At 43.0% G+C, this 13,943-nt stretch overlaps 1 protein-coding gene across 50 annotated transcripts in view; it reads right to left on the bottom strand.

The window, feature by feature from the left end:
• Positions 1-13,943, bottom strand: part of NFIX (nuclear factor I X) — a 5,476,577-nt gene that overhangs the window by 5,275,898 nt on the left and 186,736 nt on the right. For 46 of the 50 annotated variants that reach the window (XM_078684524.1, XM_078684487.1, XM_078684504.1 and 43 more), the window contains exon 2: positions 9,476-9,568. The exons of 3 other annotated variants lie outside the window; for them this stretch is intronic. The gene's annotated coding sequence lies outside the window, so the exon portion shown is untranslated. Of the gene's footprint in view, positions 1-8,915; positions 9,118-9,475; positions 9,569-13,943 lie in introns of all 50 variants that reach the window. One more of the 50 variants, XM_078684420.1, reaches the window with a different exon arrangement.

Consider the following 13,943-nt stretch of genomic DNA (forward strand, 5'->3'; position numbering starts at 1 on the left):
GAATCTACGCACTCATCAATGAAGACCTTACACAGACCACCTCAAGCAGGACAAAGGAACAATGCGTAAAACAACTTCTTTACCTTTCCAAACGCAGGATAAACCAAAAGTTACACGCCAATACATTAGTCAAGTACCACAAAGCGCTGCGCATACCCCGAGGACTACGGATTGCCCTGAAACCCTCATTATGTAAAAACTCCAAGGCATTCCAAGAGAGGTGGAATGCCATCCTAAACAAATGTAGCCTGGATCTTATTCTCTTGATTGTGGAAGAACTATCAGAGATATTATCTGAACTTTCAAAAGAAATCATGACCATTGAACTCGAACTGAAAGAAACGGTTGCCCCCGAGGAACTTACATCCACCTTGGAAGATATCAACAAACAGCTCGATAAGCACGCAAAAGAAATTAATGAGCGAAAGATCCGTAAATTCTGCCGAGATACATTGGACTACAAATTAGGGGAGGTTTACACCTGGGCGGACGTTTACGCTCAGCGTCGACGAAACAAACCGTACAACCAAAACACTGACACTTCCTCTTCAGGGAGTGATAGTACAAATCGCCCATCCAGGAGAACCACAACGTAACCCTCCACATACGGAGATCCACGTGGTCAAAAATCAACACAAGTACCAACCAATGTAAATCTTACTACAACTGAGCCTTTTTTAGAGGTAGGCCCAGACATAACCGACGACCCAGGCGGGGAAAAAGAGCAGGAAAAAGAAATAGAAGGTACTCAGCAACCCACGAAGTCCAAAACGAAAACGAGGAAGAATCGTTAGTGATCAATATCTCGGACACACAACTCACTGAGCATGAAGTAAAAACACTTCAAAAGGGAATGTCATTCATCCCCAAAGCAATACCAACCTATTGGAGCTGGAAGTGAGCACTTTTAAACTCACCCGCAAACTACGTTTGAGACACTTTTTTGAAAAAGTTTTGGAACCTCCGACTGAAACCAAACCTGACTTGCTACTAGGCTTAAGACCTTCTAGCACCTACATGCCTCCATGCAGCCACAAGAGTATAGACACCTTTGAGACTCTGGTAAAACAAGACATCTCCAAAATCAACTTTAGGAAGAAAACCCGACATAACATCACCACCAAGGACAAGGACACCCTAAGGAAAATTGCCAATAATACATCCATCAAATGTCTGAAAGCCGACAAAGGAGGCGCCCTAGTGATTCTCAATACCAGTTTATACAACGAAAGGATCATGGAACACGTCTTGGATCCAGACACGTATATGCCACTAAGTGGGAACCCCACTAGTCAATATAAAGTGGAACTGACTGAACTAATTACCAAAGCCTTTGAGAACGAAATCATCGATGAAAGAACTAAAAGATACCTCATAGTGGAACACCCTAGGAGTCCCACTATTACCATGCTACCCAAGATACACAAAGACTTAATGAATCCACCTTTTCGACCAATCGTCTCCACTAGAGGGTCATTACATGAACCCATCGGCAAATTCATTGATCGATACTTACAACCAATAGTTACCAACCTCAAAAGTCATATCAAAGACACCACAGAATTTCTCAATAAACTCTCCCAAATGACCATTAATGAAGGTGAACAGTTGATACTATGCACCGCAGATGTCAAGAGTTTATACACCTCCATCCCCTACGGCGGTGGAATTGAGGCAGTAGAGCAAGCACTACTACATAGCAATATTGCGGATCCCCTCCAAACATTCATCTTGGAACTTATGATATTCACCCTTTACCATAGCTACTTCTCCTTTGATCATCAATGGTATTTACAAATGTCCGGCATGGCCATCGGCAACTGCGCAGCACCGACCTACGCGAATATTTATATGGGTGAATTTGAGTCTCACAACATCTACACGAACAGCAATTGGACTAACAATCTTAAACTTTATGTACGATATATAGACGATCTTTTTTTCGTCTGGAAAGACTCCCGAGAAAATTTGGAAATTGCTCTCACAGACTTGAACTCTAGAGACAGCCGGATCGAACTCACGTGGAACATCAACAATCAGGAAATAACTTTTCTAGATGTCCTCATAAAATTGACCAAAAATGGATTACAGACAGACCTCTTTTGGAAACCCACAGACCGTAACAATACTTTGCACCATACCAGCTTCCATCAAAAATCTTTAAAAAAAACACCTACCATTCAGCCAGATGTTAAGGATCAAACGGATTGTCTCCGACCCAGAAACCAGCACTTCCCAAACGCAAACAATGGCATTAAGATTCTTGAACAGAGCATACCCTAAAGAAACAGTCAATGAAGCCATCATAAGAGCATCTACCATCCCTCGGTCAGAAGCCCTCAAAGGCTCAATTAAGAAAGACAGTAAAAGAATGGTACTAGTTTCCAGATATTCTACATCCAGCAAAACCTTCAAAAGTATCATCATGAAACATTGGCGAATCTTATCTTCTGAACCAGATTTTGGTGACCTGTTTAAGGAAACGCCCATCTTTGCCTACACCCGCTCAGAGAACATAAAAGAAATCCTATCAAGAACCACCACTGAACTTCAAACTCACACTGGCACACGCCCGTGCCATCATTGCAATAATTGCAATAACATAATTAAAGGGAACACTATCAATCATCCCATGAGAGGATTCAAGATCAAATTGAACGTTGATGCAACATGCGATTTGTCGAATCTCATCTACTTATTAAAATGCCCGTGCGGCATGATATACATTGGAAAAACTACCAGCAAGATTAAAACCCGTCTGAATGAGCACAAATCAAACATTCGCACAAATTAAGAAAGACAGTAAAAGAATGGTACTAGTTTCCAGATATTCTACATCCAGCAAAACCTTCAAAAGTATCATCATGAAACATTGGCGAATCTTATCTTCTGAACCAGATTTTGGTGACCTGTTTAAGGAAATGCCCATCTTTGCCTACACCCGCTCAGAGAACATAAAAGAAATCCTATCAAGAACCACCACTGAGGAGAGGGCGGAGCTAGCCTGCAACGGAGATGGCCGCTTAGGCCTTCGGCTCCTCCGCCGCATTACACATCCTGATAAATATCCTGTTTTGCCTGTGCCAAATTGCCTGCAAAATGTAAATCGTGCCGGAGCATTGGGAGCACACGAGAAACGATTTGCGTCTCGAACCGACGGCGGAAAGCGCTCCTGAAGGCCTGGACACGCTCCGTACCGGGACCGATTGCTACGCAGCCCTCCGGGATTGAAGACGACGGTAGCCTGCGCTGGTGCACCCCACGGCGGCCATCGCCTGAGGGTGCTTGAACGTTGAAATACCTGACCCGGAGCCGCGAAGAGATCGAGCGGCGCCCTTGGTGAGGAGTCTCGGGGAAGGAGGCCGGACTGCGTGTGCCGCGCAGGCCCGGAGCAACAGATTGAGCGCACCGCCTAATTTAGCCCCCGGCTCCTCCTGGGCCCCAGGGCCTCCAACACATGGGGGCGCCGGCCGGAAAAATCCCCCGGGAAGCCGCAGCGAAAACACTACGCCTGCATGTGTGGACCCTGATTGCACGCTCAAGATTATGTGAGGGGCGAAATGGATGCATCGGCCTAGCGCTGAAGAAAAGAGACGTGATGCCGGGTGTGGCCTGGACACAGGACGGTATTAGATGGCGAAGGGGGTGCTCAGCCTTGCTCAAACGCTGATTCGATACATAGAGGGAGCACTGCCGCCCTGAGGCAGCTGCGAGTCCCACTCTGAGCCAGGGTACTAATATCAGCAGTGTGGACATTAAGATTGAGCTATCTGAGGAGGAGCTACGACGGCGGTGGGATGGCGGCCTAGTCTCCCGGCTATCCCCGACCTCCGTCCTTAGCTAACAGATCCTGTCCCCTTTCCTGTTTTTCTGCCACACATCAGTGTCAATGAGCGGGTCTGTGGCCCGATGGAGCGATCCCGAAAATTTCCCGACATTGTGGTGTGGAGTCAAGTCGAGGTTAGATCTTGAAGCCTGCTCCTATCAGGAAGCCGGGGTCTAGAGTGGTGGCCCTGCCGGATCCCAGTCGAACGACAGCGGACTGGTGAGGGCGGTTGGGTCCGGTCCGTTGACCTTTCATCATCTCTTAGACTGTTTTGCTGCTACTTTGCTGCCCGGTTCGAAACATGGCGGGGCGGACTGAGTGTGGCCCGACGCTACGGGCTGTGCTGGCAGCCCTCGAGGCACTTCTAGTGACAACGGAAGCCCGGGTCCGTAGACTGCTGTCGGTGGCGGACGGCGTTCGGCAATTGGAACCGGACCCTGATTCATCGCACGGGACTCGATGGACGCCTTTATTTTCGATGGACGCCCCAGTGGCGCAACTAGACCCTGTGCACGGAGATGTGTTTAACCCCCCAGAAGTGGTATTGATTGATCATGCTTCATTCTGTGTATCGACTGTGGGACTCGACTCCTTGGTTTCGCTATCAGTGGACCGTTTAGCTGCTATACCCATTCTGGTAACTTTGTGTCGAGACTGTCGACTGGATTGGACTGCGTCGCACCCCCTTCCCGGCTGGTCCAACAAGATGGCGGAGGGGGGCATGTCGGACCGGACAGTCGGGGAGGAGTATCGTCGGCATCGGCTAAGTACTTTGGGGTTTACCATCTATCCTTCATCTAGTAGACTGTATTTCGGCGACTTCTATATATTTTTTGACACTTTGGGGTGTGGGTCCGACTTATCAGGTGGGGACAGCACGCTCGATCGAAGGGGACAGGGCTGAGACTATTGCTTTGGGTTTACTGTAGAGGTTTGCTCGGTGACGGGATTTGCTTCATTGGTTGTTGGAGACTGGGCGGGGCTTACAGTTTTCTCTAGTGTGATCTCCTCTTGTATCTGGCACGATGGCTTTTACTCACGGGGATTTTGTTGGGGCGGGGGGGAGGGGAGTCTTGGATTGCGTGCGTTATTGTCCCCCTCCATTCCTCCTTTTAGGATCGGGGTTTAATCACCTTTTACATTTATTCTTCTCTCTGGTTTTAGTCATTTAGGGCGACAGGCACGCTGCTAGGGGGGATTAGGCCGAAGTCACCTGCAGGGGTGCTGGGTGGGGGGTTGGAGGTGGGGAATTTTTGTTTTGCCTTTCTTTGTTTCTATGGCCTTTTTCTCTGTCGTTCTTTTCTTCTTTTCTCTCGTTTCTTATTTCCCGGGTCAGTATGGTGGGTACATTTTTGTGTTTGTTATTGATCCTTCTTTACTTGTGCCAATAACTCTATGGTACTATTTGTGTCAATGGGCGGGCGCTTCACCTGTGCGAGCTGTGATTGAATGCTTTCTTATCCTGAACGTGTGTCTTAGCGTCACTGTTTTCACTGCGACCGCTCTCATTGCGATTATCTTTCTATTTGGCCCGCCCTTCCTATGACGTTGTATTATTATATGGCACTTGATCCGTCATTTCTCATATTATAAAATGGAGCCTTGCATATTGTATTTTAGTATGTGCGCTCGATTGCAAGTTCTCAATCGACTCTATGGTGCATCTGCCTCATGGGCCGCTGTATCGTGCTATGCTCAATTTACTATGGTGAACCTAATTAGCGGCCGGCCCTGGTGGTTGTAGGCCCATACTTGTACCTGTTGGAAGTGATAATAAAGGCTTTACACAAAAAAAAAAAAGAACCACCACTGAACTTCAAACTCACACTGGCACACGCCCGTGCCATCATTGCAATAACATAATTAAAGGGAACACTATCAATCATCCCATGAGAGGATTCAAGAGCAAATTGAACGTTGATGCAACATGCGATTTGTCGAATCTCATCTACTTATTAAAATGCCCGTGCGGCATGATATACATTGGAAAAACTACCAGAAAGATTAAAACCCGTCTGAATAAGCACAAATCAAACATTCGCACAAAGAATGTTAAGTCTAATGTGGCCATTCACTTCAATGAAGCCAACCACAGTGTAGCACAGCTCAAATTTTTGGTACTTGAAACTGTACACAAAGTGGAAGGAAGAGACATCAATAAGACACTCCTACAGAGGGAAACTTCATGGATATACAGACTTCAAGCCATGAAGCCACACGGCCTCAATGACCGTCTTGAACTAAGTTGCTTTCTGTAGTACCCCGCGGGTACACCTTATGCACATTTTAACCTGTTTTTGTCCATTTTTGCTTGCAGTGTAAGATTGCTCACGCCTCCTATCACATTCGCTACACTTTCCATTGAACCCCCTTCCAATATGGCTGACCCTTTCGCACCCACCACCACTAGTCCCTCTTCTAGTTTTGGCAAACCTATCAGGTGATCTAAGGACCCTTTCAGAATTCCACTTCACTCCGCGGAGTTCGTGCACTCCGTCTTTGAAACCCGACATGCTTGATGCGTGTTATATTCTCAAGTAAGTGTTAAGTCTGTCATAGACCGTCCCGAGAACGCTGGATTTACAGCGTTTCTCACATTGATTCCATTTTCTGGTTTATTTTTCCTTAGGTTCCCAAATGCGTGATTCATGTCTTTCACGTAAGTCTCGTCCGCGACGAGCTGCTTGTTTACCTTTTCACTGTACCTCATCACCCTTTCGACCCACTAGTTTCACACGTGCTCTTTAGGTTTTTTCTAAACGCGTACCGGCGTTTATTCATCCTCCACACCACCTTTCACTATCACGTTGGTTTTAGTTCTTCCCATGAGCACCACCCTGGAATAGCTTCCCCATGTCACCCTGATACACCTTACCAGAACAATTTATCACGCTCCTACCCGCATGATATTGCCAACCCTCTGGGGTTAAATCACGACCAGTCACATTGTTAGGTTTTCACTTATGTATTGCACACACATGAATGCATGCATGTTAAGTCAGTTTAACTGTGTGTTACCAGCGTTAGATACGCATTGATTAGAGCGTCATTCTGTTTTTTCTGCAGAGCTCCTTGAGAAAGGACCTTCCCGGTCCGAAATGCATTGGAGCATTTCTTGGTTAACCCCTTGTTTGATAACGTTGAAAAATTAATGAAATCGACGGCATATTATGAACTTTAATTCACAAATTTGAAAAGAAATGAATCAACGAATGAATCTTTGAAATAAAAAAGACATTTGCCATTCGGACCCTTTGGAGTCTATTGTATCTTTACAACGAACCACTTAAGTGTGCCCAATCGCAGGGATGCGTTCACGTCTTCAGTGACACACTCAACCTAGCGGCTGTGTGTGTGCCACGGAACCTATCTCATCCTGGGCTGCCACACACGAGTAGGAGGAGGAGGGGGCGCCCGCCCCCTCTTCCTACTCGTGTGTGACAGCCCAGGATTAGACAGCTTCTCTGGCACACCCATAGCCGCACCCGAGCACTTCACAGGTCTTTAAAAGACCATTTTTATGCTAATGAGGCTTTGTTGCTGTTTCACCTAGAACAGACACGCAGTGACACTCAGGCACCGGCAGTGATGTGCTGCCTTTGCCCTATATTTACAAGCTCCTTCAGGGCAGGCAATTATGAGCTGGAATCTCCATTCTTGCCGTTTCCATTAATGTGAGCATTAAAAGCGGGTGGTTTGGGGTTAATCATTGGCCGGAGCACGGAAGCACTTGGCACAGTAGGGTGAACACCTGGAACCTGAAGGGTGATAGGGCTGCATGCACCATGAGCAGGGCCGGACTGGCCATAGCGGGCACCGGGCAATCCCCCGGTGCGCCGCACGGGTGGGGGCCGGTTTTGGACCCCTGGGGGCCGTTTTTGGTACCTGACCATGACGCACTCTCACTGCCTACTGGTGCAGCGCAACAGAGTAGCCTGAAACTGCCCAGCTCGGACTGCCCAGGGCTGCACTGATGCAGTGTACTTTGAAATCAATCTGCGTCAGCCCCCACCACTCCACAGCAGGGCCTGGATGCCCCGCACCAGATGGACGCAGACAAATAAAACCATTTTACAAAGCTGCCTACAAGCTCGTCTTGGCTCTGTAAATGTGGATATTGCAGCTTAGATCACGGAGCCTTTCATACTGTTTTAAAACAAAAGAGAAGGGTGGCCTACAAATCAAACACGTCGCCCTGCAGTCTTGCTTTTTGTAAACAAGCCTTTCGGCCTATTTAGGTCATTCACTACCCAAATACACCTTTGTGTGCCACGCTGTTTTATTTCTAAAATGCAGATGGTTCAAAATGTGTTCTTCAGGCACGTTAAAAACATGCACGACATCTACCAAAGATTCTTCTCTGGAGAGAACACTCAATACGTATCTTTTTACAGCAGTCTGTGCACCCATTCTTTAAGAAAAAGGCATGCCTCTACGCGATTAATTCAGTGGGCAAAGTTACATGATACAGGTATATTCATTCATATTAGTCTTTTTAAAGAATGTACACCTCCACGCGATTCAGACCGTACTTCCACAATACAAGTTTATTCATCCATTAACTCATTATTTCCCTCTTTTATAGAGCGCATGCATGTAGGTGAGTCGGTTTGCAGAGTTACACAATACATAATTCATTCATTTCTCATTTTCAAAGAATGTATGCCTCTAGGGGTGATGCAGTTTGCAAAGTTAAGTAATACTTTATACATTCATTCATTAATTTTACTATTCTCAACCAACCTCCACCCAAGGGCTTTAGATGGAAATACAGGCGCGCTGGCACATGTTTCCTCCTGATAAGTGCTTGTACTTTATCCTAATGTGTCTAATAACAGAACTGAGAAACACAGGTACTCTCCTTTTCAAATTACTCAGTACCGGACCATTTAAAGCACTGCTAAAGCCACAACAAATCGCTAGTTTAAGTGAGCGGATGTGTGCATTGTCAATATAAATAAATATGGAAAAATACTAGCTGCAGTGTCGTCTTTTGCTTGGGGGAACAATAAATGTGGGTAAATACAGAAAAAAGGCCCCAAAAATAAATATGGATAAATACAGACGGAAATGGCAAAAAAATAAATACCTTAAAACCGGGAGCCGTAGTTATAATCAATAAAAAAATTAAAGTAATTCAGCACATAAGGAATAAAAAAGGTATCCAAGTCCAGAGTATATTTTTCTTTATCCCAATGTTCTTTATTTTTCACAAACAGATTCTTCCTTCACAAATTCATTCATCATAGCCATAGCCAACGCGTTTCGTCTCTTGAGAGACTTCTTCAGGGCTATTGAGAACACATACAAATATATGTGTTTAAAATGATGGAGCCTAACCCTATTCACAACATTACATTCACATGATTCAAATGCATTTACATGATTGGAACCTGCTATCCATTGTATACAAAGATTAATACATTGACTAGTACACGAAAGCATTAGCTCAAATGCATAAAGGATTCAAAATGAAAAACATTTACAATGTCCAAATACATGTAAAAACATATTGTTTTGAACATAGACAATATTTCTAGAACTAGGTGACACCCCCTCACAAAAGCAATGTGTGTATAGCACTCAAAACGTTATAAATTTATACAAAAAAAACCACATAATAATACAAATGACAATTAAAACCCATACCTTTCAGTGTTTGTCATATAGTAAATTCTCCAAACAAAGCGCAGTATTTCAAGAACCAGTATGAATAAGGTTTTTATACAGTGTTCAGACAATCTGCAAATATAAACATTTCAATGAATAATCTCTTATTAAAAAATTCCTAAAACACTGAGATCAGAGATCTGGAATGATATTTATTCAACAAAACAGATTAATTATAAGATTTCCACAGGAAAAAGCAGAAAACCCAGGGAAATCACTATAGTCATTTTTAATCTGCTGCTCAATATATGTTCCATACATAGAGCTCATCTGACCGTAGGGACTCAACATCAAACCGTTGTTCCTTATTATTACATTCTGTTAGCGAAAAATTTCTTTCAGCCATCATCAAGAGTGAGTGTTATCTTATATTTTAAAATTGTGCTGGCCTCCCAAAACAGGTATCTTTGTCGACATCCTCTAACCCATGACCCACTACATGCCAGTATGAGCACTGTATTCAATACTTCGTTAAAAAAAGAGGTCATGGTTTAGGAGAAATAACATCCTAACATACCAGTGAGTTTCAGAAGTACATTGTATATTTTAGTGCTCAAAGCATATGACATGTTGCTTATTTCTATTACCCCTATTAGCCCTTCATGTCAGCAGAATATCATCCTATTACCGTAATGTGTCTCGAAAAACATGGCGGCCATCTCAAAATATCATGAATTGTGTTCAGTTCTATATTAAAAGTTCATTGTATCGAAATAATACTCTAGCGTGGCAGTGAACTAAATAAGTGCACTTTTACATTTTGTACCAAAAATCATGCAGCATGTTGTCACCTTCCATTGCCCGTGTTAACTCCTCGTGTCAGCAAAACAACAAACACAAAATTCCAATGTATATTCCAAATCTACGGCAGCCATCTTTGTAAAGTGACTAAAAACGTAGCAATCTGTCTACTCTACTAAGTTTGAGAATCAACCTATCAAAGTATATTTGGCTGCTGAACCCTATATCCTAAACCTCCCGCAACTTTGTTGGTTCATTAATATTGTCTTAAGTAAAGTCTCCATAACGGGACCACTGTTACTCAGAGCATTTAGTTATATTAGCTGTGAACAGAACGGTCTCTAACAACGCCATATTTGGACGCATATTGCCCAGTACTCGAACATACGTCCTGGGCAAGTTGTTCAAAAAGACTAAGTTATACATCATATCCTCGTCCCACAGCCATAATAAATATAACAGAAGTATAATAGTATACTGTTAGGAGATGGTTTCATAATACTGACACAAACTACAAAGCCCCATTCATAAACCCTCCTATCGTTTTTAAATAAAGATAGGGAATGTAATGCCTACACAGACTTACCGAAAAGCGGCATAGTAACCGCCAGCAGTCCGTTCAGTGTTTCCATATCACCAAACTGAGCCATACTCACCATGTATTTTTGAAGGCAGTTCCTTGTTCCTTGTTAATAAAATACAGCCGCATGCTGTGCAATCTGTTTGGATTGATTCCAGATGAGCAAATAGCGCTATACGGAGATCGCTGGTGGGCCCATTCACGAACGCTCAGACTATTCACAGCATGCGGCTGTATTTTATTAACGAGGAGCTGCCTAAGGAAACAAGCTCTCCATGAACAATGTATATGCTTGACACGACTTGCTTAACAGTATTGATCGCTCCACAAGCAGAAAAACCCAATGGGAGAATATTCATAATTACCCCAACCGGGACCAAACCATAAATGACCTCTAGGCACCATATCACTACCCTTCCTCGTCCTGAAGAAGACCCGCACCAGACCCACAAAAAAGGCATCCACAGAGTCGAAACGTTGACGATACAATATCATTGGATTAGTTTAGAAAAATCCAGCGAACATAAGCCAACGGATGTGGAACACTGGACTAAATAATTACCAAACAGTAGAACTGGCCCTAAAGAGTGTTTTTTTGCCTTACTCCCTTACCTTCCTCACTCACTTGTATATAAATCACTGTGTTTTTTCACTTGTGCACAATATGTTACATTATTCCCACTGTCATTGATGCGCCATTTATTATAAAATAATTTGACGATTGATTTATTCTCATGAAGTATCGCAGGGTTCTTTCTGAATGATAAGTAATTCAGTGATTAAAACCTACAATTACCCTGTCCTTTTGTTTTTGTTTGGATTTTCATTTAAGGATTGACTCTAGAGGACATGCGAATTGATTTGACCATGTGCAATGTATATGTTGAATGATTCATACATAGTTTGAAGCAATCAGGCCACAGATTAAGCAGCCATTGCGGAGCAGCAGTTGAAGTACAAGTACGTCGCAAATCAGTAGGAGCACCAGGAGAAACCCTCCGAAGGCGCTGAAAAAAATAGAATGAATGAAAGCTGGTGTTATTCCAAAAATAGTCTGAAAGGAGGTAACAAAGCTGGTCCCGCAAGTTTCAAAAAGGGGGCAAGGCCCTCTGTATCAGATGCATTAAATATTTGGTGAATTAATTCTCCAAAATGGAGTGGGAGATTCGTGTTTAGCAGTGACTGAATCTCACTTGCGGTTCTTACCACCTGTATTACGAAGGTCTCACAAGCTGATGTGAGAGCCACTTCTTGTTGAAACAATAGCACGTTGAGTCTGATTAGCTCATTCAAATCTGTTTTCAAATTTGGAATGGAAGGCCAAAGAGAACTATCCTCAATCCCATTTGGGGGTGGAAACAGGACATTGCGGCAACATGTAACACGTTGTGAAACCGTTACTAAATAAGGGATGCCTGCCCGTAAACCGCCACAGTTGTGATTTTTTAGAAGTAGATAAGTGCTGTTAGAAAGCAAAGTTAACAAGCCAGATTAGGGGCTGAAATGTTGCAGGCACCGTGACGTTTTACTTGTTTGTAGACTATTGAGTCTACTACTGTAGAATCACAATCCTCTCCTGTAAGGAAAACCTCCTTATCCGCTCGTTGACATCGAAAGGTGAAAGGCAACAACCAAAGGGACAGTGTTTCATGCAGGTCGTAAACTGGAAGAGTGAGATCGGCAATGAAATAAACCCATGTCTTCACCACACAGCTGAATCAGTCTCTGCCTCAGAAAACGGTAACTGTTCTAGTTGTTCAATTTGTAACAATGTGTATGTTGCGTCCTTCATTGACATCAATTTTTGTTTATCTGCCACATTAAATGGTAAGAACAGTGCAGAAGTATTCAGATAATCCCATGGTACATTTCTACTTTTGAGTGTTTGCAAGGTCCAACCAAATTGCATTACAGAACTTAACTGATTTTGATCATGGTACAAAACAGACACTTAATTTTGAACAATGTCAATGACTGATGACACAATATTATACAAAGTGTATATACAAGAAGACAGTGTATTAATACTGTTATCGACTACTGCCAGAACTTTTTCTAAATTATCTTGGTCAATTTGGCACAGGCACACTGCACCTTCCATCTGCCATAGCTTCCAAAATTCATCAAATGCTGCATAAACAAAACATTTTATTCGAGTGGACTTTGGACAAAAAAGAAAATCATTAAGATCAATATCACCTAATAAAAGGGAAAGATGTTGTTTCGCAGATGACAATGTGGAATGTTCCAACCACTGTTGACATAATTTACCTACAGAATATGTGGTAACTGTATGGGAATGTGTAAACCCTTTTGTGGTATTCAAAAAGCGTAATTGACATGCATTTGAGCTTGTTGGCCACAATAACCATCTTGAGGGGTCAATATTAGAAGAGTTGAGTGTGCCATTCTGAAACATGACAATTCCTCAATTGAGTAGTTAGTATATGTTTGCCATGTGTCATAAGCAGCCAATAACAGAATCGAAGGAGTATTCAGATTTTTAGTTGTGGCTAAACCAAAACAAGTAGTCTGTTGTACCGTCTTATTTAAAAATATGAGCTAAAACTGTATCAGACACAGGCGAAGCAAATGATTCAGTGTGATGTACTTGCCAATCTTTGGTACCACAAATGGATTTTAAATCAACTGTGTCCTTCCAGTAATCATAACCTTTCACGGACAAATCAGTTTTGAAGGACAAGGAGCATACTAATTTAGTGTGGGTCAGCATAAATTTGGTTTAGTTTACAAAAATAGGATCTAGGGTCAGAAAGATTGTAACTAGTAAAATTCATAAATTTACTTTGTTGGATTTTTTAGCTCCCCGGTAAAATCAGTATAATATTTTAAATCTGAAAACAATGAATAAACAGCGTTAGCATCCCAGTCATTAGAGTGTATTTCGGGCAACCCCACATCTCCTAAAGAAACGCGGAATACATATGAAATGTTCAAAGTCTCAGTCGGGCCAAGGATATCGAATGGTATTTTATCCCAAACTATGCCATCAAAAATTAGGAACACAGAAATATTAACTAGGGCTTGATCTCTTTTTATTTTACGAGTTAAGTCCGTTAACCAAGTTCACAGCAGAGCATTCAGGTAAGTAATGGACATTATTGA

Source organism: Lissotriton helveticus, chromosome 1_1 (genome assembly GCF_964261635.1).
Source record: "Lissotriton helveticus chromosome 1_1, aLisHel1.1, whole genome shotgun sequence".
NCBI classification, from domain to species: Eukaryota; Metazoa; Chordata; class Amphibia; order Caudata; family Salamandridae; genus Lissotriton; species Lissotriton helveticus.